The sequence below is a fragment of the Pristiophorus japonicus genome, chromosome 21, assembly GCF_044704955.1.
Source record: "Pristiophorus japonicus isolate sPriJap1 chromosome 21, sPriJap1.hap1, whole genome shotgun sequence".
NCBI lineage: Eukaryota > Metazoa > Chordata > Chondrichthyes > Pristiophoridae > Pristiophorus > Pristiophorus japonicus.
Window position 1 is genome coordinate 41449782 of NC_091997.1, and position 26920 is coordinate 41476701.

General features: G+C 45.0%; 18 non-coding genes across 18 annotated transcripts; all 18 read left to right on the forward strand.

Annotated features, from left to right (window-relative positions):
* The first annotated feature begins 111 nt into the window (after nt 1-111).
* Nucleotides 112-183, forward strand: trnac-gca (transfer RNA cysteine (anticodon GCA)). The gene has a single exon. It is a non-coding gene; the product is annotated as a tRNA-Cys (tRNA).
* A 1467-nt stretch (nt 184-1650) lies between these two features.
* On the forward strand, nt 1651-1722 carry trnac-gca (transfer RNA cysteine (anticodon GCA)). The gene has a single exon. It is a non-coding gene; the product is annotated as a tRNA-Cys (tRNA).
* A 1476-nt stretch (nt 1723-3198) lies between these two features.
* On the forward strand, nt 3199-3270 carry trnac-gca (transfer RNA cysteine (anticodon GCA)). The gene has a single exon. It is a non-coding gene; the product is annotated as a tRNA-Cys (tRNA).
* Nucleotides 3271-4746: 1476 nt separating this feature from the next.
* Nucleotides 4747-4818, forward strand: trnac-gca (transfer RNA cysteine (anticodon GCA)). Its single transcript has one exon. It is a non-coding gene; the product is annotated as a tRNA-Cys (tRNA).
* A 1476-nt stretch (nt 4819-6294) lies between these two features.
* trnac-gca (transfer RNA cysteine (anticodon GCA)) lies at nt 6295-6366 on the forward strand. Its single transcript has one exon. It is a non-coding gene; the product is annotated as a tRNA-Cys (tRNA).
* A 1467-nt stretch (nt 6367-7833) lies between these two features.
* trnac-gca (transfer RNA cysteine (anticodon GCA)) lies at nt 7834-7905 on the forward strand. The gene has a single exon. It is a non-coding gene; the product is annotated as a tRNA-Cys (tRNA).
* Nucleotides 7906-9380: 1475 nt separating this feature from the next.
* trnac-gca (transfer RNA cysteine (anticodon GCA)) lies at nt 9381-9452 on the forward strand. Its single transcript has one exon. It is a non-coding gene; the product is annotated as a tRNA-Cys (tRNA).
* A 1476-nt stretch (nt 9453-10928) lies between these two features.
* Nucleotides 10929-11000, forward strand: trnac-gca (transfer RNA cysteine (anticodon GCA)). The gene has a single exon. It is a non-coding gene; the product is annotated as a tRNA-Cys (tRNA).
* A 1476-nt stretch (nt 11001-12476) lies between these two features.
* trnac-gca (transfer RNA cysteine (anticodon GCA)) lies at nt 12477-12548 on the forward strand. Its single transcript has one exon. It is a non-coding gene; the product is annotated as a tRNA-Cys (tRNA).
* A 1476-nt stretch (nt 12549-14024) lies between these two features.
* trnac-gca (transfer RNA cysteine (anticodon GCA)) lies at nt 14025-14096 on the forward strand. The gene has a single exon. It is a non-coding gene; the product is annotated as a tRNA-Cys (tRNA).
* Nucleotides 14097-15572: 1476 nt separating this feature from the next.
* On the forward strand, nt 15573-15644 carry trnac-gca (transfer RNA cysteine (anticodon GCA)). Its single transcript has one exon. It is a non-coding gene; the product is annotated as a tRNA-Cys (tRNA).
* A 1476-nt stretch (nt 15645-17120) lies between these two features.
* On the forward strand, nt 17121-17192 carry trnac-gca (transfer RNA cysteine (anticodon GCA)). Its single transcript has one exon. It is a non-coding gene; the product is annotated as a tRNA-Cys (tRNA).
* Nucleotides 17193-18668: 1476 nt separating this feature from the next.
* On the forward strand, nt 18669-18740 carry trnac-gca (transfer RNA cysteine (anticodon GCA)). Its single transcript has one exon. It is a non-coding gene; the product is annotated as a tRNA-Cys (tRNA).
* A 1476-nt stretch (nt 18741-20216) lies between these two features.
* trnac-gca (transfer RNA cysteine (anticodon GCA)) lies at nt 20217-20288 on the forward strand. The gene has a single exon. It is a non-coding gene; the product is annotated as a tRNA-Cys (tRNA).
* Nucleotides 20289-21764: 1476 nt separating this feature from the next.
* trnac-gca (transfer RNA cysteine (anticodon GCA)) lies at nt 21765-21836 on the forward strand. Its single transcript has one exon. It is a non-coding gene; the product is annotated as a tRNA-Cys (tRNA).
* Nucleotides 21837-23311: 1475 nt separating this feature from the next.
* trnac-gca (transfer RNA cysteine (anticodon GCA)) lies at nt 23312-23383 on the forward strand. The gene has a single exon. It is a non-coding gene; the product is annotated as a tRNA-Cys (tRNA).
* Nucleotides 23384-24859: 1476 nt separating this feature from the next.
* trnac-gca (transfer RNA cysteine (anticodon GCA)) lies at nt 24860-24931 on the forward strand. The gene has a single exon. It is a non-coding gene; the product is annotated as a tRNA-Cys (tRNA).
* Nucleotides 24932-26407: 1476 nt separating this feature from the next.
* Nucleotides 26408-26479, forward strand: trnac-gca (transfer RNA cysteine (anticodon GCA)). The gene has a single exon. It is a non-coding gene; the product is annotated as a tRNA-Cys (tRNA).
* Nucleotides 26480-26920: the final 441 nt, after the last annotated feature.

A 26920-nucleotide genomic window follows, 5' to 3' on the forward strand; every position in this document is an offset into this window, starting at 1 on the left:
CGATTAGCATGACTTCGTAATTCCTTGAATTCAGCCATTTTTTCATTTACCTTGTGGTTTTCTGCACTATGCAACATTGTATGATGAACACAAGCACATCAGCCTGTGCCTGGGGGTATAGCTCAGTGGTAGAGCATTTGACTGCAGATCAAGAGGTCCCTGGTTCAAATCCAGATGCCCCCTCAGAGTCATTCATGTTGCACAACTAATCATTCTGTGCACCTCAGTGACCGTAAGCACTATTTGCCACAAGTGAATCCTTGTGGTGATGAAGGTCGATTGGAGTTTTGGTGATGGAGGCAGCGAGCAAGTGGTTGCAAACAGCAAGCTCCCACAAACGGCAGTGGGATTAATGAAAACACAATCTGCTTTGCTTGCTGGTTCAGCCCAGGACATCTCAGCTGACCTTCAATTAGTGCCGTGAGATCTTTTATGATCACCTGACAAGGCAGGCAAGGCCTCATTTTCACATATCATCTGAAAAATGGCCCCTGCAATAAGGCAGCACTTCCGTCTGTATGAAACTGAAGTCTTAGCCTGGGTTGGGTGCTCACATCTTTAGAGTGGGTGAGCTTGAACCCACAAACTTTTGACTCAGTACTGTGAGTGCTACCACTGAGCCTCAGTGGATGAATAGAGCAAGCAGACTAGGGAAGCATTGTCAGAGCGAAGCAGTGCACCAAGAAAAGTGGGAGATTTATATTGAGTTTGAAAACTTTCCACTGGCAGTGGACGAACCATCTCTTTCTCGCACAGCAGGGTTTTGTCCCCAGACGGGCATTAATCTGAAGCACAGGCCAGCGAGACCTTCCCCCATATGTTAATGACCTCGTGCCGGGAATGAGGCTGTGGGCATGGATTGCGGCATTGTGAGGATTGGGTGAATATCTGGCTCGGCATGAAAGGTGCCCCAATGAAGAAAGGCTGGACCTTGTGCGGAAAGCTCATGGTGATATCTGTTAGTTAATTTGCATTGAAGCTCATGGGACACTTGTTATCTGAGAGGGGCTGGAGCATTTGACTACACCTCAAGAGGTCCCTGGTTTGTATCCATGTTCCCTCTCATGAACTCCTATCCTATCACAATAAATCTAACCTACACATACCTTCCTCTTCACCGTGTCCATAATTATCCTGGATTGATATCGCTTTCAAGACGAACATTTTGCCCATTTTGCCTGTGTTGTGTGTTTGGCAGAGCTGTGTAATTAATCGCACTCCCCTTCTGTTTCCCTGTTGATGGATCCCTTTCAGGAATTTCCTATTGAAAGTTACTATTGAATCTGCTTGCATCACACGTGCAGGCAGTGGATTCCAGATCACAAGAGCTCAATTTGTCAGCAAATGTTTTGTGATGTCGCCTCTTGTTCTTTTGTCAATCACCTTAAATTTGTGTCCTCTGGTTACTGATCCTTGTGCAACTGCAAACAATTTTATTTCCAATGTGAAAATCATTGATGATTTTGAAGAGCTGAAAATTTACACTGCATAAATGTTTTTGCCATTTTTGAAAGAAGGTCGAGCGACTTTTTAAAGCAACGATTAGCATGACTTCGTAATTCCTTGAATTCAGCCATTTTTTCATTTACCTTGTGGTTTTCTGCACTATGCAACATTGTATGATGAACACAAGCACATCAGCCTGTGCCTGGGGGTATAGCTCAGTGGTAGAGCATTTGACTGCAGATCAAGAGGTCCCTGGTTCAAATCCAGATGCCCCCTCAGAGTCATTCATGTTGTACAACTAATCATTCTGTGCTCCTCAGTGACCGTAAGCACTATTTGCCACAAGTGAATCCTTGTGGTGATGAAGGTCGATTGGAGTTTTGGTGATGGAGGCAGCGAGCAAGTGGTTGCAAACAGCAAGCTCCCACAAACGGCAGTGGGATTAATGAAAACACAATCTGCTTTGCTTGCTGGTTCAGCCCAGGACATCTCAGCTGACCTTCAATTAGTGCCGTGAGATCTTTTATGATCACCTGACAAGGCTGACAAGGCAGGCAAGGCCTCATTTTCACATATCATCTGAAAAATGGCCCCTGCAATAAGGCAGCACTTCCGTCTGTATGAAACTGAAGTCTTAGCCTGGGTTGGGTGCTCACATCTTTAGAGTGGGTGAGCTTGAACCCACAAACTTTTGACTCAGTACTGTGAGTGCTACCACTGAGCCTCAGTGGATGAATAGAGCAAGCAGACTAGGGAAGCATTGTCAGAGCGAAGCAGTGCACCAAGAAAAGTGGGAGATTTATATTGAGTTTGAAAACTTTCCACTGGCAGTGGACGAACCATCTCTTTCTCGCACAGCAGGGTTTTGTCCCCAGACGGGCATTAATCTGAAGCACAGGCCAGCGAGACCTTCCCCCATATGTTAATGACCTCGTGCCGGGAATGAGGCTGTGGGCATGGATTGCGGCATTGTGAGGATTGGGTGAATATCTGGCTCGGCATGAAAGGTGCCCCAATGAAGAAAGGCTGGACCTTGTGCGGAAAGCTCATGGTGATATCTGTTAGTTAATTTGCATTGAAGCTCATGGGACACTTGTTATCTGAGAGGGGCTGGAGCATTTGACTACACCTCAAGAGGTCCCTGGTTTGTATCCATGTTCCCTCTCATGAACTCCTATCCTATCACAATAAATCTAACCTACACATACCTTCCTCTTCACCGTGTCCATAATTATCCTGGATTGATATCGCTTTCAAGGCGAACATTTTGCCCATTTTGCCTGTGTTGTGTGTTTGGCAGAGCTGTGTAATTAATCGCACTCCCCTTCTGTTTCCCTGTTGATGGATCCCTTTCAGGAATTTCCTATTGAAAGTTACTATTGAATCTGCTTGCATCACACGTGCAGGCAGTGGATTCCAGATCACAAGAGCTCAATTTGTCAGCAAATGTTTTGTGATGTCGCCTCTTGTTCTTTTGTCAATCACCTTAAATTTGTGTCCTCTGGTTACTGATCCTTGTGCAACTGCAAACAATTTTATTTCCAATGTGAAAATCATTGATGATTTTGAAGAGCTGAAAATTTACACTGCATAAATGTTTTTGCCATTTTTGAAAGAAGGTCGAGCGACTTTTTAAAGCAACGATTAGCATGACTTCGTAATTCCTTGAATTCAGCCATTTTTTCATTTACCTTGTGGTTTTCTGCACTATGCAACATTGTATGATGAACACAAGAACATCAGCCTGTGCCTGGGGGTATAGCTCAGTAGTAGAGCATTTGACTGCAGATCAAGAGGTCCCTGGTTCAAATCCAGATGCCCCCTCAGAGTCATTCATGTTGCACAACTAATCATTCTGTGCACCTCAGTGACCATAAGCACTATTTGCCACAAGTGAATCCTTGTGGTGATGAAGGTCGATTGGAGTTTTGGTGATGGAGGCAGCGAGCAAGTGGTTGCAAACAGCAAGCTCCCACAAACGGCAGTGGGATTAATGAAAACACAATCTGCTTTGCTTGCTGGTTCAGCCCAGGACATCTCAGCTGACCTTCAATTAGTGCCGTGAGATCTTTTATGATCACCTGACAAGGCTGACAAGGCAGGCAAGGCCTCATTTTCACATATCATCTGAAAAATGGCCCCTGCAATAAGGCAGCACTTCCGTCTGTATGAAACTGAAGTCTTAGCCTGGGTTGGGTGCTCACATCTTTAGAGTGGGTGAGCTTGAACCCACAAACTTTTGACTCAGTACTGTGAGTGCTACCACTGAGCCTCAGTGGATGAATAGAGCAAGCAGACTAGGGAAGCATTGTCAGAGCGAAGCAGTGCACCAAGAAAAGTGGGAGATTTATATTGAGTTTGAAAACTTTCCACTGGCAGTGGACGAACCATCTCTTTCTCGCACAGCAGGGTTTTGTCCCCAGACGGGCATTAATCTGAAGCACAGGCCAGCGAGACCTTCCCCCATATGTTAATGACCTCGTGCCGGGAATGAGGCTGTGGGCATGGATTGCGGCATTGTGAGGATTGGGTGAATATCTGGCTCGGCATGAAAGGTGCCCCAATGAAGAAAGGCTGGACCTTGTGCGGAAAGCTCATGGTGATATCTGTTAGTTAATTTGCATTGAAGCTCATGGGACACTTGTTATCTGAGAGGGGCTGGAGCATTTGACTACACCTCAAGAGGTCCCTGGTTTGTATCCATGTTCCCTCTCATGAACTCCTATCCTATCACAATAAATCTAACCTACACATACCTTCCTCTTCACCGTGTCCATAATTATCCTGGATTGATATCGCTTTCAAGGCGAACATTTTGCCCATTTTGCCTGTGTTGTGTGTTTGGCAGAGCTGTGTAATTAATCGCACTCCCCTTCTGTTTCCCTGTTGATGGATCCCTTTCAGGAATTTCCTATTGAAAGTTACTATTGAATCTGCTTGCATCACACGTGCAGGCAGTGGATTCCAGATCACAAGAGCTCAATTTGTCAGCAAATGTTTTGTGATGTCGCCTCTTGTTCTTTTGTCAATCACCTTAAATTTGTGTCCTCTGGTTACTGATCCTTGTGCAACTGCAAACAATTTTATTTCCAATGTGAAAATCATTGATGATTTTGAAGAGCTGAAAATTTACACTGCATAAATGTTTTTGCCATTTTTGAAAGAAGGTCGAGCGACTTTTTAAAGCAACGATTAGCATGACTTCGTAATTCCTTGAATTCAGCCATTTTTTCATTTACCTTGTGGTTTTCTGCACTATGCAACATTGTATGATGAACACAAGCACATCAGCCTGTGCCTGGGGGTATAGCTCAGTGGTAGAGCATTTGACTGCAGATCAAGAGGTCCCTGGTTCAAATCCAGATGCCCCCTCAGAGTCATTCATGTTGCACAACTAATCATTCTGTGCACCTCAGTGACCATAAGCACTATTTGCCACAAGTGAATCCTTGTTGTGATGAAGGTCGATTGGAGTTTTGGTGATGGAGGCAGCGAGCAAGTGGTTGCAAACAGCAAGCTCCCACAAACGGCAGTGGGATTAATGAAAACACAATCTGCTTTGCTTGCTGGTTCAGCCCAGGACATCTCAGCTGACCTTCAATTAGTGCCGTGAGATCTTTTATGATCACCTGACAAGGCTGACAAGGCAGGCAAGGCCTCATTTTCACATATCATCTGAAAAATGGCCCCTGCAATAAGGCAGCACTTCCGTCTGTATGAAACTGAAGTCTTAGCCTGGGTTGGGTGCTCACATCTTTAGAGTGGGTGAGCTTGAACCCACAAACTTTTGACTCAGTACTGTGAGTGCTACCACTGAGCCTCAGTGGATGAATAGAGCAAGCAGACTAGGGAAGCATTGTCAGAGCGAAGCAGTGCACCAAGAAAAGTGGGAGATTTATATTGAGTTTGAAAACTTTCCACTGGCAGTGGACGAACCATCTCTTTCTCGCACAGCAGGGTTTTGTCCCCAGACGGGCATTAATCTGAAGCACAGGCCAGCGAGACCTTCCCCCATATGTTAATGACCTCGTGCCGGGAATGAGGCTGTGGGCATGGATTGCGGCATTGTGAGGATTGGGTGAATATCTGGCTCGGCATGAAAGGTGCCCCAATGAAGAAAGGCTGGACCTTGTGCGGAAAGCTCATGGTGATATCTGTTAGTTAATTTGCATTGAAGCTCATGGGACACTTGTTATCTGAGAGGGGCTGGAGCATTTGACTACACCTCAAGAGGTCCCTGGTTTGTATCCATGTTCCCTCTCATGAACTCCTATCCTATCACAATAAATCTAACCTACACATACCTTCCTCTTCACCGTGTCCATAATTATCCTGGATTGATATCGCTTTCAAGGCGAACATTTTGCCCATTTTGCCTGTGTTGTGTGTTTGGCAGAGCTGTGTAATTAATCGCACTCCCCTTCTGTTTCCCTGTTGATGGATCCCTTTCAGGAATTTCCTATTGAAAGTTACTATTGAATCTGCTTGCATCACACGTGCAGGCAGTGGATTCCAGATCACAAGAGCTCAATTTGTCAGCAAATGTTTTGTGATGTCGCCTCTTGTTCTTTTGTCAATCACCTTAAATTTGTGTCCTCTGGTTACTGATCCTTGTGCAACTGCAAACAATTTTATTTCCAATGTGAAAATCATTGATGATTTTGAAGAGCTGAAAATTTACACTGCATAAATGTTTTTGCCATTTTTGAAAGAAGGTCGAGCGACTTTTTAAAGCAACGATTAGCATGACTTCGTAATTCCTTGAATTCAGCCATTTTTTCATTTACCTTGTGGTTTTCTGCACTATGCAACATTGTATGATGAACACAAGCACATCAGCCTGTGCCTGGGGGTATAGCTCAGTGGTAGAGCATTTGACTGCAGATCAAGAGGTCCCTGGTTCAAATCCAGATGCCCCCTCAGAGTCATTCATGTTGTACAACTAATCATTCTGTGCTCCTCAGTGACCGTAAGCACTATTTGCCACAAGTGAATCCTTGTGGTGATGAAGGTCGATTGGAGTTTTGGTGATGGAGGCAGCGAGCAAGTGGTTGCAAACAGCAAGCTCCCACAAACGGCAGTGGGATTAATGAAAACACAATCTGCTTTGCTTGCTGGTTCAGCCCAGGACATCTCAGCTGACCTTCAATTAGTGCCGTGAGATCTTTTATGATCACCTGACAAGGCTGACAAGGCAGGCAAGGCCTCATTTTCACATATCATCTGAAAAATGGCCCCTGCAATAAGGCAGCACTTCCGTCTGTATGAAACTGAAGTCTTAGCCTGGGTTGGGTGCTCACATCTTTAGAGTGGGTGAGCTTGAACCCACAAACTTTTGACTCAGTACTGTGAGTGCTACCACTGAGCCTCAGTGGATGAATAGAGCAAGCAGACTAGGGAAGCATTGTCAGAGCGAAGCAGTGCACCAAGAAAAGTGGGAGATTTATATTGAGTTTGAAAACTTTCCACTGGCAGTGGACGAACCATCTCTTTCTCGCACAGCAGGGTTTTGTCCCCAGACGGGCATTAATCTGAAGCACAGGCCAGCGAGACCTTCCCCCATATGTTAATGACCTCGTGCCGGGAATGAGGCTGTGGGCATGGATTGCGGCATTGTGAGGATTGGGTGAATATCTGGCTCGGCATGAAAGGTGCCCCAATGAAGAAAGGCTGGACCTTGTGCGGAAAGCTCATGGTGATATCTGTTAGTTAATTTGCATTGAAGCTCATGGGACACTTGTTATCTGAGAGGGGCTGGAGCATTTGACTACACCTCAAGAGGTCCCTGGTTTGTATCCATGTTCCCTCTCATGAACTCCTATCCTATCACAATAAATCTAACCTACACATACCTTCCTCTTCACCGTGTCCATAATTATCCTGGATTGATATCGCTTTCAAGGCGAACATTTTGCCTGTGTTGTGTGTTTGGCAGAGCTGTGTAATTAATCGCACTCCCCTTCTGTTTCCCTGTTGATGGATCCCTTTCAGGAATTTCCTATTGAAAGTTACTATTGAATCTGCTTGCATCACACGTGCAGGCAGTGGATTCCAGATCACAAGAGCTCAATTTGTCAGCAAATGTTTTGTGATGTCGCCTCTTGTTCTTTTGTCAATCACCTTAAATTTGTGTCCTCTGGTTACTGATCCTTGTGCAACTGCAAACAATTTTATTTCCAATGTGAAAATCATTGATGATTTTGAAGAGCTGAAAATTTACACTGCATAAATGTTTTTGCCATTTTTGAAAGAAGGTCGAGCGACTTTTTAAAGCAACGATTAGCATGACTTCGTAATTCCTTGAATTCAGCCATTTTTTCATTTACCTTGTGGTTTTCTGCACTATGCAACATTGTATGATGAACACAAGCACATCAGCCTGTGCCTGGGGGTATAGCTCAGTGGTAGAGCATTTGACTGCAGATCAAGAGGTCCCTGGTTCAAATCCAGATGCCCCCTCAGAGTCATTCATGTTGCACAACTAATCATTCTGTGCTCCTCAGTGACCGTAAGCACTATTTGCCACAAGTGAATCCTTGTGGTGATGAAGGTCGATTGGAGTTTTGGTGATGGAGGCAGCGAGCAAGTGGTTGCAAACAGCAAGCTCCCACAAACGGCAGTGGGATTAATGAAAACACAATCTGCTTTGCTTGCTGGTTCAGCCCAGGACATCTCAGCTGACCTTCAATTAGTGCCGTGAGATCTTTTATGATCACCTGACAAGGCTGACAAGGCAGGCAAGGCCTCATTTTCACATATCATCTGAAAAATGGCCCCTGCAATAAGGCAGCACTTCCGTCTGTATGAAACTGAAGTCTTAGCCTGGGTTGGGTGCTCACATCTTTAGAGTGGGTGAGCTTGAACCCACAAACTTTTGACTCAGTACTGTGAGTGCTACCACTGAGCCTCAGTGGATGAATAGAGCAAGCAGACTAGGGAAGCATTGTCAGAGCGAAGCAGTGCACCAAGAAAAGTGGGAGATTTATATTGAGTTTGAAAACTTTCCACTGGCAGTGGACGAACCATCTCTTTCTCGCACAGCAGGGTTTTGTCCCCAGACGGGCATTAATCTGAAGCACAGGCCAGCGAGACCTTCCCCCATATGTTAATGACCTCGTGCCGGGAATGAGGCTGTGGGCATGGATTGCGGCATTGTGAGGATTGGGTGAATATCTGGCTCGGCATGAAAGGTGCCCCAATGAAGAAAGGCTGGACCTTGTGCGGAAAGCTCATGGTGATATCTGTTAGTTAATTTGCATTGAAGCTCATGGGACACTTGTTATCTGAGAGGGGCTGGAGCATTTGACTACACCTCAAGAGGTCCCTGGTTTGTATCCATGTTCCCTCTCATGAACTCCTATCCTATCACAATAAATCTAACCTACACATACCTTCCTCTTCACCGTGTCCATAATTATCCTGGATTGATATCGCTTTCAAGGCGAACATTTTGCCCATTTTGCCTGTGTTGTGTGTTTGGCAGAGCTGTGTAATTAATCGCACTCCCCTTCTGTTTCCCTGTTGATGGATCCCTTTCAGGAATTTCCTATTGAAAGTTACTATTGAATCTGCTTGCATCACACGTGCAGGCAGTGGATTCCAGATCACAAGAGCTCAATTTGTCAGCAAATGTTTTGTGATGTCGCCTCTTGTTCTTTTGTCAATCACCTTAAATTTGTGTCCTCTGGTTACTGATCCTTGTGCAACTGCAAACAATTTTATTTCCAATGTGAAAATCATTGATGATTTTGAAGAGCTGAAAATTTACACTGCATAAATGTTTTTGCCATTTTTGAAAGAAGGTCGAGCGACTTTTTAAAGCAACGATTAGCATGACTTCGTAATTCCTTGAATTCAGCCATTTTTTCATTTACCTTGTGGTTTTCTGCACTATGCAACATTGTATGATGAACACAAGCACATCAGCCTGTGCCTGGGGTATAGCTCAGTGGTAGAGCATTTGACTGCAGATCAAGAGGTCCCTGGTTCAAATCCAGATGCCCCCTCAGAGTCATTCATGTTGTACAACTAATCATTCTGTGCTCCTCAGTGACCGTAAGCACTATTTGCCACAAGTGAATCCTTGTGGTGATGAAGGTCGATTGGAGTTTTGGTGATGGAGGCAGCGAGCAAGTGGTTGCAAACAGCAAGCTCCCACAAACGGCAGTGGGATTAATGAAAACACAATCTGCTTTGCTTGCTGGTTCAGCCCAGGACATCTCAGCTGACCTTCAATTAGTGCCGTGAGATCTTTTATGATCACCTGACAAGGCTGACAAGGCAGGCAAGGCCTCATTTTCACATATCATCTGAAAAATGGCCCCTGCAATAAGGCAGCACTTCCGTCTGTATGAAACTGAAGTCTTAGCCTGGGTTGGGTGCTCACATCTTTAGAGTGGGTGAGCTTGAACCCACAAACTTTTGACTCAGTACTGTGAGTGCTACCACTGAGCCTCAGTGGATGAATAGAGCAAGCAGACTAGGGAAGCATTGTCAGAGCGAAGCAGTGCACCAAGAAAAGTGGGAGATTTATATTGAGTTTGAAAACTTTCCACTGGCAGTGGACGAACCATCTCTTTCTCGCACAGCAGGGTTTTGTCCCCAGACGGGCATTAATCTGAAGCACAGGCCAGCGAGACCTTCCCCCATATGTTAATGACCTCGTGCCGGGAATGAGGCTGTGGGCATGGATTGCGGCATTGTGAGGATTGGGTGAATATCTGGCTCGGCATGAAAGGTGCCCCAATGAAGAAAGGCTGGACCTTGTGCGGAAAGCTCATGGTGATATCTGTTAGTTAATTTGCATTGAAGCTCATGGGACACTTGTTATCTGAGAGGGGCTGGAGCATTTGACTACACCTCAAGAGGTCCCTGGTTTGTATCCATGTTCCCTCTCATGAACTCCTATCCTATCACAATAAATCTAACCTACACATACCTTCCTCTTCACCGTGTCCATAATTATCCTGGATTGATATCGCTTTCAAGGCGAACATTTTGCCCATTTTGCCTGTGTTGTGTGTTTGGCAGAGCTGTGTAATTAATCGCACTCCCCTTCTGTTTCCCTGTTGATGGATCCCTTTCAGGAATTTCCTATTGAAAGTTACTATTGAATCTGCTTGCATCACACGTGCAGGCAGTGGATTCCAGATCACAAGAGCTCAATTTGTCAGCAAATGTTTTGTGATGTCGCCTCTTGTTCTTTTGTCAATCACCTTAAATTTGTGTCCTCTGGTTACTGATCCTTGTGCAACTGCAAACAATTTTATTTCCAATGTGAAAATCATTGATGATTTTGAAGAGCTGAAAATTTACACTGCATAAATGTTTTTGCCATTTTTGAAAGAAGGTCGAGCGACTTTTTAAAGCAACGATTAGCATGACTTCGTAATTCCTTGAATTCAGCCATTTTTTCATTTACCTTGTGGTTTTCTGCACTATGCAACATTGTATGATGAACACAAGCACATCAGCCTGTGCCTGGGGGTATAGCTCAGTGGTAGAGCATTTGACTGCAGATCAAGAGGTCCCTGGTTCAAATCCAGATGCCCCCTCAGAGTCATTCATGTTGTACAACTAATCATTCTGTGCTCCTCAGTGACCGTAAGCACTATTTGCCACAAGTGAATCCTTGTGGTGATGAAGGTCGATTGGAGTTTTGGTGATGGAGGCAGCGAGCAAGTGGTTGCAAACAGCAAGCTCCCACAAACGGCAGTGGGATTAATGAAAACACAATCTGCTTTGCTTGCTGGTTCAGCCCAGGACATCTCAGCTGACCTTCAATTAGTGCCGTGAGATCTTTTATGATCACCTGACAAGGCTGACAAGGCAGGCAAGGCCTCATTTTCACATATCATCTGAAAAATGGCCCCTGCAATAAGGCAGCACTTCCGTCTGTATGAAACTGAAGTCTTAGCCTGGGTTGGGTGCTCACATCTTTAGAGTGGGTGAGCTTGAACCCACAAACTTTTGACTCAGTACTGTGAGTGCTACCACTGAGCCTCAGTGGATGAATAGAGCAAGCAGACTAGGGAAGCATTGTCAGAGCGAAGCAGTGCACCAAGAAAAGTGGGAGATTTATATTGAGTTTGAAAACTTTCCACTGGCAGTGGACGAACCATCTCTTTCTCGCACAGCAGGGTTTTGTCCCCAGACGGGCATTAATCTGAAGCACAGGCCAGCGAGACCTTCCCCCATATGTTAATGACCTCGTGCCGGGAATGAGGCTGTGGGCATGGATTGCGGCATTGTGAGGATTGGGTGAATATCTGGCTCGGCATGAAAGGTGCCCCAATGAAGAAAGGCTGGACCTTGTGCGGAAAGCTCATGGTGATATCTGTTAGTTAATTTGCATTGAAGCTCATGGGACACTTGTTATCTGAGAGGGGCTGGAGCATTTGACTACACCTCAAGAGGTCCCTGGTTTGTATCCATGTTCCCTCTCATGAACTCCTATCCTATCACAATAAATCTAACCTACACATACCTTCCTCTTCACCGTGTCCATAATTATCCTGGATTGATATCGCTTTCAAGGCGAACATTTTGCCCATTTTGCCTGTGTTGTGTGTTTGGCAGAGCTGTGTAATTAATCGCACTCCCCTTCTGTTTCCCTGTTGATGGATCCCTTTCAGGAATTTCCTATTGAAAGTTACTATTGAATCTGCTTGCATCACACGTGCAGGCAGTGGATTCCAGATCACAAGAGCTCAATTTGTCAGCAAATGTTTTGTGATGTCGCCTCTTGTTCTTTTGTCAATCACCTTAAATTTGTGTCCTCTGGTTACTGATCCTTGTGCAACTGCAAACAATTTTATTTCCAATGTGAAAATCATTGATGATTTTGAAGAGCTGAAAATTTACACTGCATAAATGTTTTTGCCATTTTTGAAAGAAGGTCGAGCGACTTTTTAAAGCAACGATTAGCATGACTTCGTAATTCCTTGAATTCAGCCATTTTTTCATTTACCTTGTGGTTTTCTGCACTATGCAACATTGTATGATGAACACAAGCACATCAGCCTGTGCCTGGGGGTATAGCTCAGTGGTAGAGCATTTGACTGCAGATCAAGAGGTCCCTGGTTCAAATCCAGATGCCCCCTCAGAGTCATTCATGTTGTACAACTAATCATTCTGTGCTCCTCAGTGACCGTAAGCACTATTTGCCACAAGTGAATCCTTGTGGTGATGAAGGTCGATTGGAGTTTTGGTGATGGAGGCAGCGAGCAAGTGGTTGCAAACAGCAAGCTCCCACAAACGGCAGTGGGATTAATGAAAACACAATCTGCTTTGCTTGCTGGTTCAGCCCAGGTCATCTCAGCTGACCTTCAATTAGTGCCGTGAGATCTTTTATGATCACCTGACAAGGCTGACAAGGCAGGCAAGGCCTCATTTTCACATATCATCTGAAAAATGGCCCCTGCAATAAGGCAGCACTTCCGTCTGTATGAAACTGAAGTCTTACCCTGGGTTGGGTGCTCACATCTTTAGAGTGGGTGAGCTTGAACCCACAAACTTTTGACTCAGTACTGTGAGTGCTACCACTGAGCCTCAGTGGATGAATAGAGCAAGCAGACTAGGGAAGCATTGTCAGAGCGAAGCAGTGCACCAAGAAAAGTGGGAGATTTATATTGAGTTTGAAAACTTTCCACTGGCAGTGGACGAACCATCTCTTTCTCGCACAGCAGGGTTTTGTCCCCAGACGGGCATTAATCTGAAGCACAGGCCAGCGAGACCTTCCCCCATATGTTAATGACCTCGTGCCGGGAATGAGGCTGTGGGCATGGATTGCGGCATTGTGAGGATTGGGTGAATATCTGGCTCGGCATGAAAGGTGCCCCAATGAAGAAAGGCTGGACCTTGTGCGGAAAGCTCATGGTGATATCTGTTAGTTAATTTGCATTGAAGCTCATGGGACACTTGTTATCTGAGAGGGGCTGGAGCATTTGACTACACCTCAAGAGGTCCCTGGTTTGTATCCATGTTCCCTCTCATGAACTCCTATCCTATCACAATAAATCTAACCTACACATACCTTCCTCTTCACCGTGTCCATAATTATCCTGGATTGATATCGCTTTCAAGGCGAACATTTTGCCCATTTTGCCTGTGTTGTGTGTTTGGCAGAGCTGTGTAATTAATCGCACTCCCCTTCTGTTTCCCTGTTGATGGATCCCTTTCAGGAATTTCCTATTGAAAGTTACTATTGAATCTGCTTGCATCACACGTGCAGGCAGTGGATTCCAGATCACAAGAGCTCAATTTGTCAGCAAATGTTTTGTGATGTCGCCTCTTGTTCTTTTGTCAATCACCTTAAATTTGTGTCCTCTGGTTACTGATCCTTGTGCAACTGCAAACAATTTTATTTCCAATGTGAAAATCATTGATGATTTTGAAGAGCTGAAAATTTACACTGCATAAATGTTTTTGCCATTTTTGAAAGAAGGTCGAGCGACTTTTTAAAGCAACGATTAGCATGACTTCGTAATTCCTTGAATTCAGCCATTTTTTCATTTACCTTGTGGTTTTCTGCACTATGCAACATTGTATGATGAACACAAGCACATCAGCCTGTGCCTGGGGGTATAGCTCAGTGGTAGAGCATTTGACTGCAGATCAAGAGGTCCCTGGTTCAAATCCAGATGCCCCCTCAGAGTCATTCATGTTGTACAACTAATCATTCTGTGCTCCTCAGTGACCGTAAGCACTATTTGCCACAAGTGAATCCTTGTGGTGATGAAGGTCGATTGGAGTTTTGGTGATGGAGGCAGCGAGCAAGTGGTTGCAAACAGCAAGCTCCCACAAACGGCAGTGGGATTAATGAAAACACAATCTGCTTTGCTTGCTGGTTCAGCCCAGGACATCTCAGCTGACCTTCAATTAGTGCCGTGAGATCTTTTATGATCACCTGACAAGGCTGACAAGGCAGGCAAGGCCTCATTTTCACATATCATCTGAAAAATGGCCCCTGCAATAAGGCAGCACTTCCGTCTGTATGAAACTGAAGTCTTAGCCTGGGTTGGGTGCTCACATCTTTAGAGTGGGTGAGCTTGAACCCACAAACTTTTGACTCAGTACTGTGAGTGCTACCACTGAGCCTCAGTGGATGAATAGAGCAAGCAGACTAGGGAAGCATTGTCAGAGCGAAGCAGTGCACCAAGAAAAGTGGGAGATTTATATTGAGTTTGAAAACTTTCCACTGGCAGTGGACGAACCATCTCTTTCTCGCACAGCAGGGTTTTGTCCCCAGACGGGCATTAATCTGAAGCACAGGCCAGCGAGACCTTCCCCCATATGTTAATGACCTCGTGCCGGGAATGAGGCTGTGGGCATGGATTGCGGCATTGTGAGGATTGGGTGAATATCTGGCTCGGCATGAAAGGTGCCCCAATGAAGAAAGGCTGGACCTTGTGCGGAAAGCTCATGGTGATATCTGTTAGTTAATTTGCATTGAAGCTCATGGGACACTTGTTATCTGAGAGGGGCTGGAGCATTTGACTACACCTCAAGAGGTCCCTGGTTTGTATCCATGTTCCCTCTCATGAACTCCTATCCTATCACAATAAATCTAACCTACACATACCTTCCTCTTCACCGTGTCCATAATTATCCTGGATTGATATCGCTTTCAAGGCGAACATTTTGCCCATTTTGCCTGTGTTGTGTGTTTGGCAGAGCTGTGTAATTAATCGCACTCCCCTTCTGTTTCCCTGTTGATGGATCCCTTTCAGGAATTTCCTATTGAAAGTTACTATTGAATCTGCTTGCATCACACGTGCAGGCAGTGGATTCCAGATCACAAGAGCTCAATTTGTCAGCAAATGTTTTGTGATGTCGCCTCTTGTTCTTTTGTCAATCACCTTAAATTTGTGTCCTCTGGTTACTGATCCTTGTGCAACTGCAAACAATTTTATTTCCAATGTGAAAATCATTGATGATTTTGAAGAGCTGAAAATTTACACTGCATAAATGTTTTTGCCATTTTTGAAAGAAGGTCGAGCGACTTTTTAAAGCAACGATTAGCATGACTTCGTAATTCCTTGAATTCAGCCATTTTTTCATTTACCTTGTGGTTTTCTGCACTATGCAACATTGTATGATGAACACAAGCACATCAGCCTGTGCCTGGGGGTATAGCTCAGTGGTAGAGCATTTGACTGCAGATCAAGAGGTCCCTGGTTCAAATCCAGATGCCCCCTCAGAGTCATTCATGTTGTACAACTAATCATTCTGTGCTCCTCAGTGACCGTAAGCACTATTTGCCACAAGTGAATCCTTGTGGTGATGAAGGTCGATTGGAGTTTTGGTGATGGAGGCAGCGAGCAAGTGGTTGCAAACAGCAAGCTCCCACAAACGGCAGTGGGATTAATGAAAACACAATCTGCTTTGCTTGCTGGTTCAGCCCAGGACATCTCAGCTGACCTTCAATTAGTGCCGTGAGATCTTTTATGATCACCTGACAAGGCTGACAAGGCAGGCAAGGCCTCATTTTCACATATCATCTGAAAAATGGCCCCTGCAATAAGGCAGCACTTCCGTCTGTATGAAACTGAAGTCTTAGCCTGGGTTGGGTGCTCACATCTTTAGAGTGGGTGAGCTTGAACCCACAAACTTTTGACTCAGTACTGTGAGTGCTACCACTGAGCCTCAGTGGATGAATAGAGCAAGCAGACTAGGGAAGCATTGTCAGAGCGAAGCAGTGCACCAAGAAAAGTGGGAGATTTATATTGAGTTTGAAAACTTTCCACTGGCAGTGGACGAACCATCTCTTTCTCGCACAGCAGGGTTTTGTCCCCAGACGGGCATTAATCTGAAGCACAGGCCAGCGAGACCTTCCCCCATATGTTAATGACCTCGTGCCGGGAATGAGGCTGTGGGCATGGATTGCGGCATTGTGAGGATTGGGTGAATATCTGGCTCGGCATGAAAGGTGCCCCAATGAAGAAAGGCTGGACCTTGTGCGGAAAGCTCATGGTGATATCTGTTAGTTAATTTGCATTGAAGCTCATGGGACACTTGTTATCTGAGAGGGGCTGGAGCATTTGACTACACCTCAAGAGGTCCCTGGTTTGTATCCATGTTCCCTCTCATGAACTCCTATCCTATCACAATAAATCTAACCTACACATACCTTCCTCTTCACCGTGTCCATAATTATCCTGGATTGATATCGCTTTCAAGGCGAACATTTTGCCCATTTTGCCTGTGTTGTGTGTTTGGCAGAGCTGTGTAATTAATCGCACTCCCCTTCTGTTTCCCTGTTGATGGATCCCTTTCAGGAATTTCCTATTGAAAGTTACTATTGAATCTGCTTGCATCACACGTGCAGGCAGTGGATTCCAGATCACAAGAGCTCAATTTGTCAGCAAATGTTTTGTGATGTCGCCTCTTGTTCTTTTGTCAATCACCTTAAATTTGTGTCCTCTGGTTACTGATCCTTGTGCAACTGCAAACAATTTTATTTCCAATGTGAAAATCATTGATGATTTTGAAGAGCTGAAAATTTACACTGCATAAATGTTTTTGCCATTTTTGAAAGAAGGTCGAGCGACTTTTTAAAGCAACGATTAGCATGACTTCGTAATTCCTTGAATTCAGCCATTTTTTCATTTACCTTGTGGTTTTCTGCACTATGCAACATTGTATGATGAACACAAGCACATCAGCCTGTGCCTGGGGGTATAGCTCAGTGGTAGAGCATTTGACTGCAGATCAAGAGGTCCCTGGTTCAAATCCAGATGCCCCCTCAGAGTCATTCATGTTGTACAACTAATCATTCTGTGCTCCTCAGTGACCGTAAGCACTATTTGCCACAAGTGAATCCTTGTGGTGATGAAGGTCGATTGGAGTTTTGGTGATGGAGGCAGCGAGCAAGTGGTTGCAAACAGCAAGCTCCCACAAACGGCAGTGGGATTAATGAAAACACAATCTGCTTTGCTTGCTGGTTCAGCCCAGGACATCTCAGCTGACCTTCAATTAGTGCCGTGAGATCTTTTATGATCACCTGACAAGGCTGACAAGGCAGGCAAGGCCTCATTTTCACATATCATCTGAAAAATGGCCCCTGCAATAAGGCAGCACTTCCGTCTGTATGAAACTGAAGTCTTAGCCTGGGTTGGGTGCTCACATCTTTAGAGTGGGTGAGCTTGAACCCACAAACTTTTGACTCAGTACTGTGAGTGCTACCACTGAGCCTCAGTGGATGAATAGAGCAAGCAGACTAGGGAAGCATTGTCAGAGCGAAGCAGTGCACCAAGAAAAGTGGGAGATTTATATTGAGTTTGAAAACTTTCCACTGGCAGTGGACGAACCATCTCTTTCTCGCACAGCAGGGTTTTGTCCCCAGACGGGCATTAATCTGAAGCACAGGCCAGCGAGACCTTCCCCCATATGTTAATGACCTCGTGCCGGGAATGAGGCTGTGGGCATGGATTGCGGCATTGTGAGGATTGGGTGAATATCTGGCTCGGCATGAAAGGTGCCCCAATGAAGAAAGGCTGGACCTTGTGCGGAAAGCTCATGGTGATATCTGTTAGTTAATTTGCATTGAAGCTCATGGGACACTTGTTATCTGAGAGGGGCTGGAGCATTTGACTACACCTCAAGAGGTCCCTGGTTTGTATCCATGTTCCCTCTCATGAACTCCTATCCTATCACAATAAATCTAACCTACACATACCTTCCTCTTCACCGTGTCCATAATTATCCTGGATTGATATCGCTTTCAAGGCGAACATTTTGCCCATTTTGCCTGTGTTGTGTGTTTGGCAGAGCTGTGTAATTAATCGCACTCCCCTTCTGTTTCCCTGTTGATGGATCCCTTTCAGGAATTTCCTATTGAAAGTTACTATTGAATCTGCTTGCATCACACGTGCAGGCAGTGGATTCCAGATCACAAGAGCTCAATTTGTCAGCAAATGTTTTGTGATGTCGCCTCTTGTTCTTTTGTCAATCACCTTAAATTTGTGTCCTCTGGTTACTGATCCTTGTGCAACTGCAAACAATTTTATTTCCAATGTGAAAATCATTGATGATTTTGAAGAGCTGAAAATTTACACTGCATAAATGTTTTTGCCATTTTTGAAAGAAGGTCGAGCGACTTTTTAAAGCAACGATTAGCATGACTTCGTAATTCCTTGAATTCAGCCATTTTTTCATTTACCTTGTGGTTTTCTGCACTATGCAACATTGTATGATGAACACAAGCACATCAGCCTGTGCCTGGGGGTATAGCTCAGTGGTAGAGCATTTGACTGCAGATCAAGAGGTCCCTGGTTCAAATCCAGATGCCCCCTCAGAGTCATTCATGTTGCACAACTAATCATTCTGTGCACCTCAGTGACCATAAGCACTATTTGCCACAAGTGAATCCTTGTGGTGATGAAGGTCGATTGGAGTTTTGGTGATGGAGGCAGCGAGCAAGTGGTTGCAAACAGCAAGCTCCCACAAACGGCAGTGGGATTAATGAAAACACAATCTGCTTTGCTTGCTGGTTCAGCCCAGGACATCTCAGCTGACCTTCAATTAGTGCCGTGAGATCTTTTATGATCACCTGACAAGGCTGACAAGGCAGGCAAGGCCTCATTTTCACATATCATCTGAAAAATGGCCCCTGCAATAAGGCAGCACTTCCGTCTGTATGAAACTGAAGTCTTAGCCTGGGTTGGGTGCTCACATCTTTAGAGTGGGTGAGCTTGAACCCACAAACTTTTGACTCAGTACTGTGAGTGCTACCACTGAGCCTCAGTGGATGAATAGAGCAAGCAGACTAGGGAAGCATTGTCAGAGTGAAGCAGTGCACCAAGAAAAGTGGGAGATTTATATTGAGTTTGAAAACTTTCCACTGGCAGTGGACGAACCATCTCTTTCTCGCACAGCAGGGTTTTGTCCCCAGACGGGCATTAATCTGAAGCACAGGCCAGCGAGACCTTCCCCCATATGTTAATGACCTCGTGCCGGGAATGAGGCTGTGGGCATGGATTGCGGCATTGTGAGGATTGGGTGAATATCTGGCTCGGCATGAAAGGTGCCCCAATGAAGAAAGGCTGGACCTTGTGCGGAAAGCTCATGGTGATATCTGTTAGTTAATTTGCATTGAAGCTCATGGGACACTTGTTATCTGAGAGGGGCTGGAGCATTTGACTACACCTCAAGAGGTCCCTGGTTTGTATCCATGTTCCCTCTCATGAACTCCTATCCTATCACAATAAATCTAACCTACACATACCTTCCTCTTCACCGTGTCCATAATTATCCTGGATTGATATCGCTTTCAAGGCGAACATTTTGCCCATTTTGCCTGTGTTGTGTGTTTGGCAGAGCTGTGTAATTAATCGCACTCCCCTTCTGTTTCCCTGTTGATGGATCCCTTTCAGGAATTTCCTATTGAAAGTTACTATTGAATCTGCTTGCATCACACGTGCAGGCAGTGGATTCCAGATCACAAGAGCTCAATTTGTCAGCAAATGTTTTGTGATGTCGCCTCTTGTTCTTTTGTCAATCACCTTAAATTTGTGTCCTCTGGTTACTGATCCTTGTGCAACTGCAAACAATTTTATTTCCAATGTGAAAATCATTGATGATTTTGAAGAGCTGAAAATTTACACTGCATAAATGTTTTTGCCATTTTTGAAAGAAGGTCGAGCGACTTTTTAAAGCAACGATTAGCATGACTTCGTAATTCCTTGAATTCAGCCATTTTTTCATTTACCTTGTGGTTTTCTGCACTATGCAACATTGTATGATGAACACAAGCACATCAGCCTGTGCCTGGGGGTATAGCTCAGTGGTAGAGCATTTGACTGCAGATCAAGAGGTCCCTGGTTCAAATCCAGATGCCCCCTCAGAGTCATTCATGTTGCACAACTAATCATTCTGTGCTCCTCAGTGACCGTAAGCACTATTTGCCACAAGTGAATCCTTGTGGTGATGAAGGTCGATTGGAGTTTTGGTGATGGAGGCAGCGAGCAAGTGGTTGCAAACAGCAAGCTCCCACAAACGGCAGTGGGATTAATGAAAACACAATCTGCTTTGCTTGCTGGTTCAGCCCAGGACATCTCAGCTGACCTTCAATTAGTGCCGTGAGATCTTTTATGATCACCTGACAAGGCTGACAAGGCAGGCAAGGCCTCATTTTCACATATCATCTGAAAAATGGCCCCTGCAATAAGGCAGCACTTCCGTCTGTATGAAACTGAAGTCTTAGCCTGGGTTGGGTGCTCACATCTTTAGAGTGGGTGAGCTTGAACCCACAAACTTTTGACTCAGTACTGTGAGTGCTACCACTGAGCCTCAGTGGATGAATAGAGCAAGCAGACTAGGGAAGCATTGTCAGAGCGAAGCAGTGCACCAAGAAAAGTGGGAGATTTATATTGAGTTTGAAAACTTTCCACTGGCAGTGGACGAACCATCTCTTTCTCGCACAGCAGGGTTTTGTCCCCAGACGGGCATTAATCTGAAGCACAGGCCAGCGAGACCTTCCCCCATATGTTAATGACCTCGTGCCGGGAATGAGGCTGTGGGCATGGATTGCGGCATTGTGAGGATTGGGTGAATATCTGGCTCGGCATGAAAGGTGCCCCAATGAAGAAAGGCTGGACCTTGTGCGGAAAGCTCATGGTGATATCTGTTAGTTAATTTGCATTGAAGCTCATGGGACACTTGTTATCTGAGAGGGGCTGGAGCATTTGACTACACCTCAAGAGGTCCCTGGTTTGTATCCATGTTCCCTCTCATGAACTCCTATCCTATCACAATAAATCTAACCTACACATACCTTCCTCTTCACCGTGTCCATAATTATCCTGGATTGATATCGCTTTCAAGGCGAACATTTTGCCCATTTTGCCTGTGTTGTGTGTTTGGCAGAGCTGTGTAATTAATCGCACTCCCCTTCTGTTTCCCTGTTGATGGATCCCTTTCAGGAATTTCCTATTGAAAGTTACTATTGAATCTGCTTGCATCACACGTGCAGGCAGTGGATTCCAGATCACAAGAGCTCAATTTGTCAGCAAATGTTTTGTGATGTCGCCTCTTGTTCTTTTGTCAATCACCTTAAATTTGTGTCCTCTGGTTACTGATCCTTGTGCAACTGCAAACAATTTTATTTCCAATGTGAAAATCATTGATGATTTTGAAGAGCTGAAAATTTACACTGCATAAATGTTTTTGCCATTTTTGAAAGAAGGTCGAGCGACTTTTTAAAGCAACGATTAGCATGACTTCGTAATTCCTTGAATTCAGCCATTTTTTCATTTACCTTGTGGTTTTCTGCACTATGCAACATTGTATGATGAACACAAGCACATCAGCCTGTGCCTGGGGGTATAGCTCAGTGGTAGAGCATTTGACTGCAGATCAAGAGGTCCCTGGTTCAAATCCAGATGCCCCCTCAGAGTCATTCATGTTGTACAACTAATCATTCTGTGCTCCTCAGTGACCGTAAGCACTATTTGCCACAAGTGAATCCTTGTGGTGATGAAGGTCGATTGGAGTTTTGGTGATGGAGGCAGCGAGCAAGTGGTTGCAAACAGCAAGCTCCCACAAACGGCAGTGGGATTAATGAAAACACAATCTGCTTTGCTTGCTGGTTCAGCCCAGGACATCTCAGCTGACCTTCAATTAGTGCCGTGAGATCTTTTATGATCACCTGACAAGGCTGACAAGGCAGGCAAGGCCTCATTTTCACATATCATCTGAAAAATGGCCCCTGCAATAAGGCAGCACTTCCGTCTGTATGAAACTGAAGTCTTAGCCTGGGTTGGGTGCTCACATCTTTAGAGTGGGTGAGCTTGAACCCACAAACTTTTGACTCAGTACTGTGAGTGCTACCACTGAGCCTCAGTGGATGAATAGAGCAAGCAGACTAGGGAAGCATTGTCAGAGCGAAGCAGTGCACCAAGAAAAGTGGGAGATTTATATTGAGTTTGAAAACTTTCCACTGGCAGTGGACGAACCATCTCTTTCTCGCACAGCAGGGTTTTGTCCCCAGACGGGCATTAATCTGAAGCACAGGCCAGCGAGACCTTCCCCCATATGTTAATGACCTCGTGCCGGGAATGAGGCTGTGGGCATGGATTGCGGCATTGTGAGGATTGGGTGAATATCTGGCTCGGCATGAAAGGTGCCCCAATGAAGAAAGGCTGGACCTTGTGCGGAAAGCTCATGGTGATATCTGTTAGTTAATTTGCATTGAAGCTCATGGGACACTTGTTATCTGAGAGGGGCTGGAGCATTTGACTACACCTCAAGAGGTCCCTGGTTTGTATCCATGTTCCCTCTCATGAACTCCTATCCTATCACAATAAATCTAACCTACACATACCTTCCTCTTCACCGTGTCCATAATTATCCTGGATTGATATCGCTTTCAAGGCGAACATTTTGCCCATTTTGCCTGTGTTGTGTGTTTGGCAGAGCTGTGTAATTAATCGCACTCCCCTTCTGTTTCCCTGTTGATGGATCCCTTTCAGGAATTTCCTATTGAAAGTTACTATTGAATCTGCTTGCATCACACGTGCAGGCAGTGGATTCCAGATCACAAGAGCTCAATTTGTCAGCAAATGTTTTGTGAAGTCGCCTCTTGTTCTTTTGTCAATCACCTTAAATTTGTGTCCTCTGGTTACTGATCCTTGTGCAACTGCAAACAATTTTATTTCCAATGTGAAAATCATTGATGATTTTGAAGAGCTGAAAATTTACACTGCATAAATGTTTTTGCCATTTTTGAAAGAAGGTCGAGCGACTTTTTAAAGCAACGATTAGCATGACTTCGTAATTCCTTGAATTCAGCCATTTTTTCATTTACCTTGTGGTTTTCTGCACTATGCAACATTGTATGATGAACACAAGCACATCAGCCTGTGCCTGGGGTATAGCTCAGTGGTAGAGCATTTGACTGCAGATCAAGAGGTCCCTGGTTCAAATCCAGATGCCCCCTCAGAGTCATTCATGTTGTACAACTAATCATTCTGTGCTCCTCAGTGACCGTAAGCACTATTTGCCACAAGTGAATCCTTGTGGTGATGAAGGTCGATTGGAGTTTTGGTGATGGAGGCAGCGAGCAAGTGGTTGCAAACAGCAAGCTCCCACAAACGGCAGTGGGATTAATGAAAACACAATCTGCTTTGCTTGCTGGTTCAGCCCAGGACATCTCAGCTGACCTTCAATTAGTGCCGTGAGATCTTTTATGATCACCTGACAAGGCTGACAAGGCAGGCAAGGCCTCATTTTCACATATCATCTGAAAAATGGCCCCTGCAATAAGGCAGCACTTCCGTCTGTATGAAACTGAAGTCTTAGCCTGGGTTGGGTGCTCACATCTTTAGAGTGGGTGAGCTTGAACCCACAAACTTTTGACTCAGTACTGTGAGTGCTACCACTGAGCCTCAGTGGATGAATAGAGCAAGCAGACTAGGGAAGCATTGTCAGAGCGAAGCAGTGCACCAAGAAAAGTGGGAGATTTATATTGAGTTTGAAAACTTTCCACTGGCAGTGGACGAACCATCTCTTTCTCGCACAGCAGGGTTTTGTCCCCAGACGGGCATTAATCTGAAGCACAGGCCAGCGAGACCTTCCCCCATATGTTAATGACCTCGTGCCGGGAATGAGGCTGTGGGCATGGATTGCGGCATTGTGAGGATTGGGTGAATATCTGGCTCGGCATGAAAGGTGCCCCAATGAAGAAAGGCTGGACCTTGTGCGGAAAGCTCATGGTGATATCTGTTAGTTAATTTGCATTGAAGCTCATGGGACACTTGTTATCTGAGAGGGGCTGGAGCATTTGACTACACCTCAAGAGGTCCCTGGTTTGTATCCATGTTCCCTCTCATGAACTCCTATCCTATCACAATAAATCTAACCTACACATACCTTCCTCTTCACCGTGTCCATAATTATCCTGGATTGATATCGCTTTCAAGGCGAACATTTTGCCCATTTTGCCTGTGTTGTGTGTTTGGCAGAGCTGTGTAATTAATCGCACTCCCCTTCTGTTTCCCTGTTGATGGATCCCTTTCAGGAATTTCCTATTGAAAGTTACTATTGAATCTGCTTGCATCACACGTGCAGGCAGTGGATTCCAGATCACAAGAGCTCAATTTGTCAGCAAATGTTTTGTGATGTCGCCTCTTGTTCTTTTGTCAATCACCTTAAATTTGTGTCCTCTGGTTACTGATCCTTGTGCAACTGCAAACAATTTTATTTCCAATGTGAAAATCATTGATGATTTTGAAGAGCTGAAAATTTACACTGCATAAATGTTTTTGCCATTTTTGAAAGAAGGTCGAGCGACTTTTTAAAGCAACGATTAGCATGACTTCGTAATTCCTTGAATTCAGCCATTTTTTCATTTACCTTGTGGTTTTCTGCACTATGCAACATTGTATGATGAACACAAGAACATCAGCCTGTGCCTGGGGGTATAGCTCAGTGGTAGAGCATTTGACTGCAGATCAAGAGGTCCCTGGTTCAAATCCAGATGCCCCCTCAGAGTCATTCATGTTGCACAACTAATCATTCTGTGCACCTCAGTGACCGTAAGCACTATTTGCCACAAGTGAATCCTTGTGGTGATGAAGGTCGATTGGAGTTTTGGTGATGGAGGCAGCGAGCAAGTGGTTGCAAACAGCAAGCTCCCACAAACGGCAGTGGGATTAATGAAAACACAATCTGCTTTGCTTGCTGGTTCAGCCCAGGACATCTCAGCTGACCTTCAATTAGTGCCGTGAGATCTTTTATGATCACCTGACAAGGCTGACAAGGCAGGCAAGGCCTCATTTTCACATATCATCTGAAAAATGGCCCCTGCAATAAGGCAGCACTTCCGTCTGTATGAAACTGAAGTCTTAGCCTGGGTTGGGTGCTCACATCTTTAGAGTGGGTGAGCTTGAACCCACAAACTTTTGACTCAGTACTGTGAGTGCTACCACTGAGCCTCAGTGGATGAATAGAGCAAGCAGACTAGGGAAGCATTGTCAGAGCGAAGCAGTGCACCAAGAAAAGTGGGAGATTTATATTGAGTTTGAAAACTTTCCACTGGCAGTGGACGAACCATCTCTTTCTCGCACAGCAGGGTTTTGTCCCCAGACGGGCATTAATCTGAAGCACAGGCCAGCGAGACCTTCCCCCATATGTTAATGACCTCGTGCCGGGAATGAGGCTGTGGGCATGGATTGCGGCATTGTGAGGATTGGGTGAATATCTGGCTCGGCATGAAAGGTGCCCCAATGAAGAAAGGCTGGACCTTGTGCGGAAAGCTCATGGTGATATCTGTTAGTTAATTTGCATTGAAGCTCATGGGACACTTGTTATCTGAGAGGGGCTGGAGCATTTGACTACACCTCAAGAGGTCCCTGGTTTGTATCCATGTTCCCTCTCATGAACTCCTATCCTATCACAATAAATCTAACCTACACATACCTTCCTCTTCACCGTGTCCATAATTATCCTGGATTGATATCGCTTTCAAGGCGAACATTTTGCCCATTTTGCCTGTGTTGTGTGTTTGGCAGAGCTGTGTAATTAATCGCACTCCCCTTCTGTTTCCCTGTTGATGGATCCCTTTCAGGAATTTCCTATTGAAAGTTACTATTGAATCTGCTTGCATCACACGTGCAGGCAGTGGATTCCAGATCACAAGAGCTCAATTTGTCAGCAAATGTTTTGTGATGTCGCCTCTTGTTCTTTTGTCAATCACCTTAAATTTGTGTCCTCTGGTTACTGATCCTTGTGCAACTGCAAACAATTTTATTTCCAATGTGAAAATCATTGATGATTTTGAAGAGCTGAAAATTTACACTGCATAAATGTTTTTGCCATTTTTGAAAGAAGGTCGAGCGACTTTTTAAAGCAACGATTAGCATGACTTCGTAATTCCTTGAATTCAGCCATTTTTTCATTTACCTTGTGGTTTTCTGCACTATGCAACATTGTATGATGAACACAAGCACATCAGCCTGTGCCTGGGGGTATAGCTCAGTGGTAGAGCATTTGACTGCAGATCAAGAGGTCCCTGGTTCAAATCCAGATGCCCCCTCAGAGTCATTCATGTTGTACAACTAATCATTCTGTGCTCCTCAGTGACCGTAAGCACTATTTGCCACAAGTGAATCCTTGTGGTGATGAAGGTCGATTGGAGTTTTGGTGATGGAGGCAGCGAGCAAGTGGTTGCAAACAGCAAGCTCCCACAAACGGCAGTGGGATTAATGAAAACACAATCTGCTTTGCTTGCTGGTTCAGCCCAGGACATCTCAGCTGACCTTCAATTAGTGCCGTGAGATCTTTTATGATCACCTGACAAGGCTGACAAGGCAGGCAAGGCCTCATTTTCACATATCATCTGAAAAATGGCCCCTGCAATAAGGCAGCACTTCCGTCTGTATGAAACTGAAGTCTTAGCCTGGGTTGGGTGCTCACATCTTTAGAGTGGGTGAGCTTGAACCCACAAACTTTTGACTCAGTACTGTGAGTGCTACCA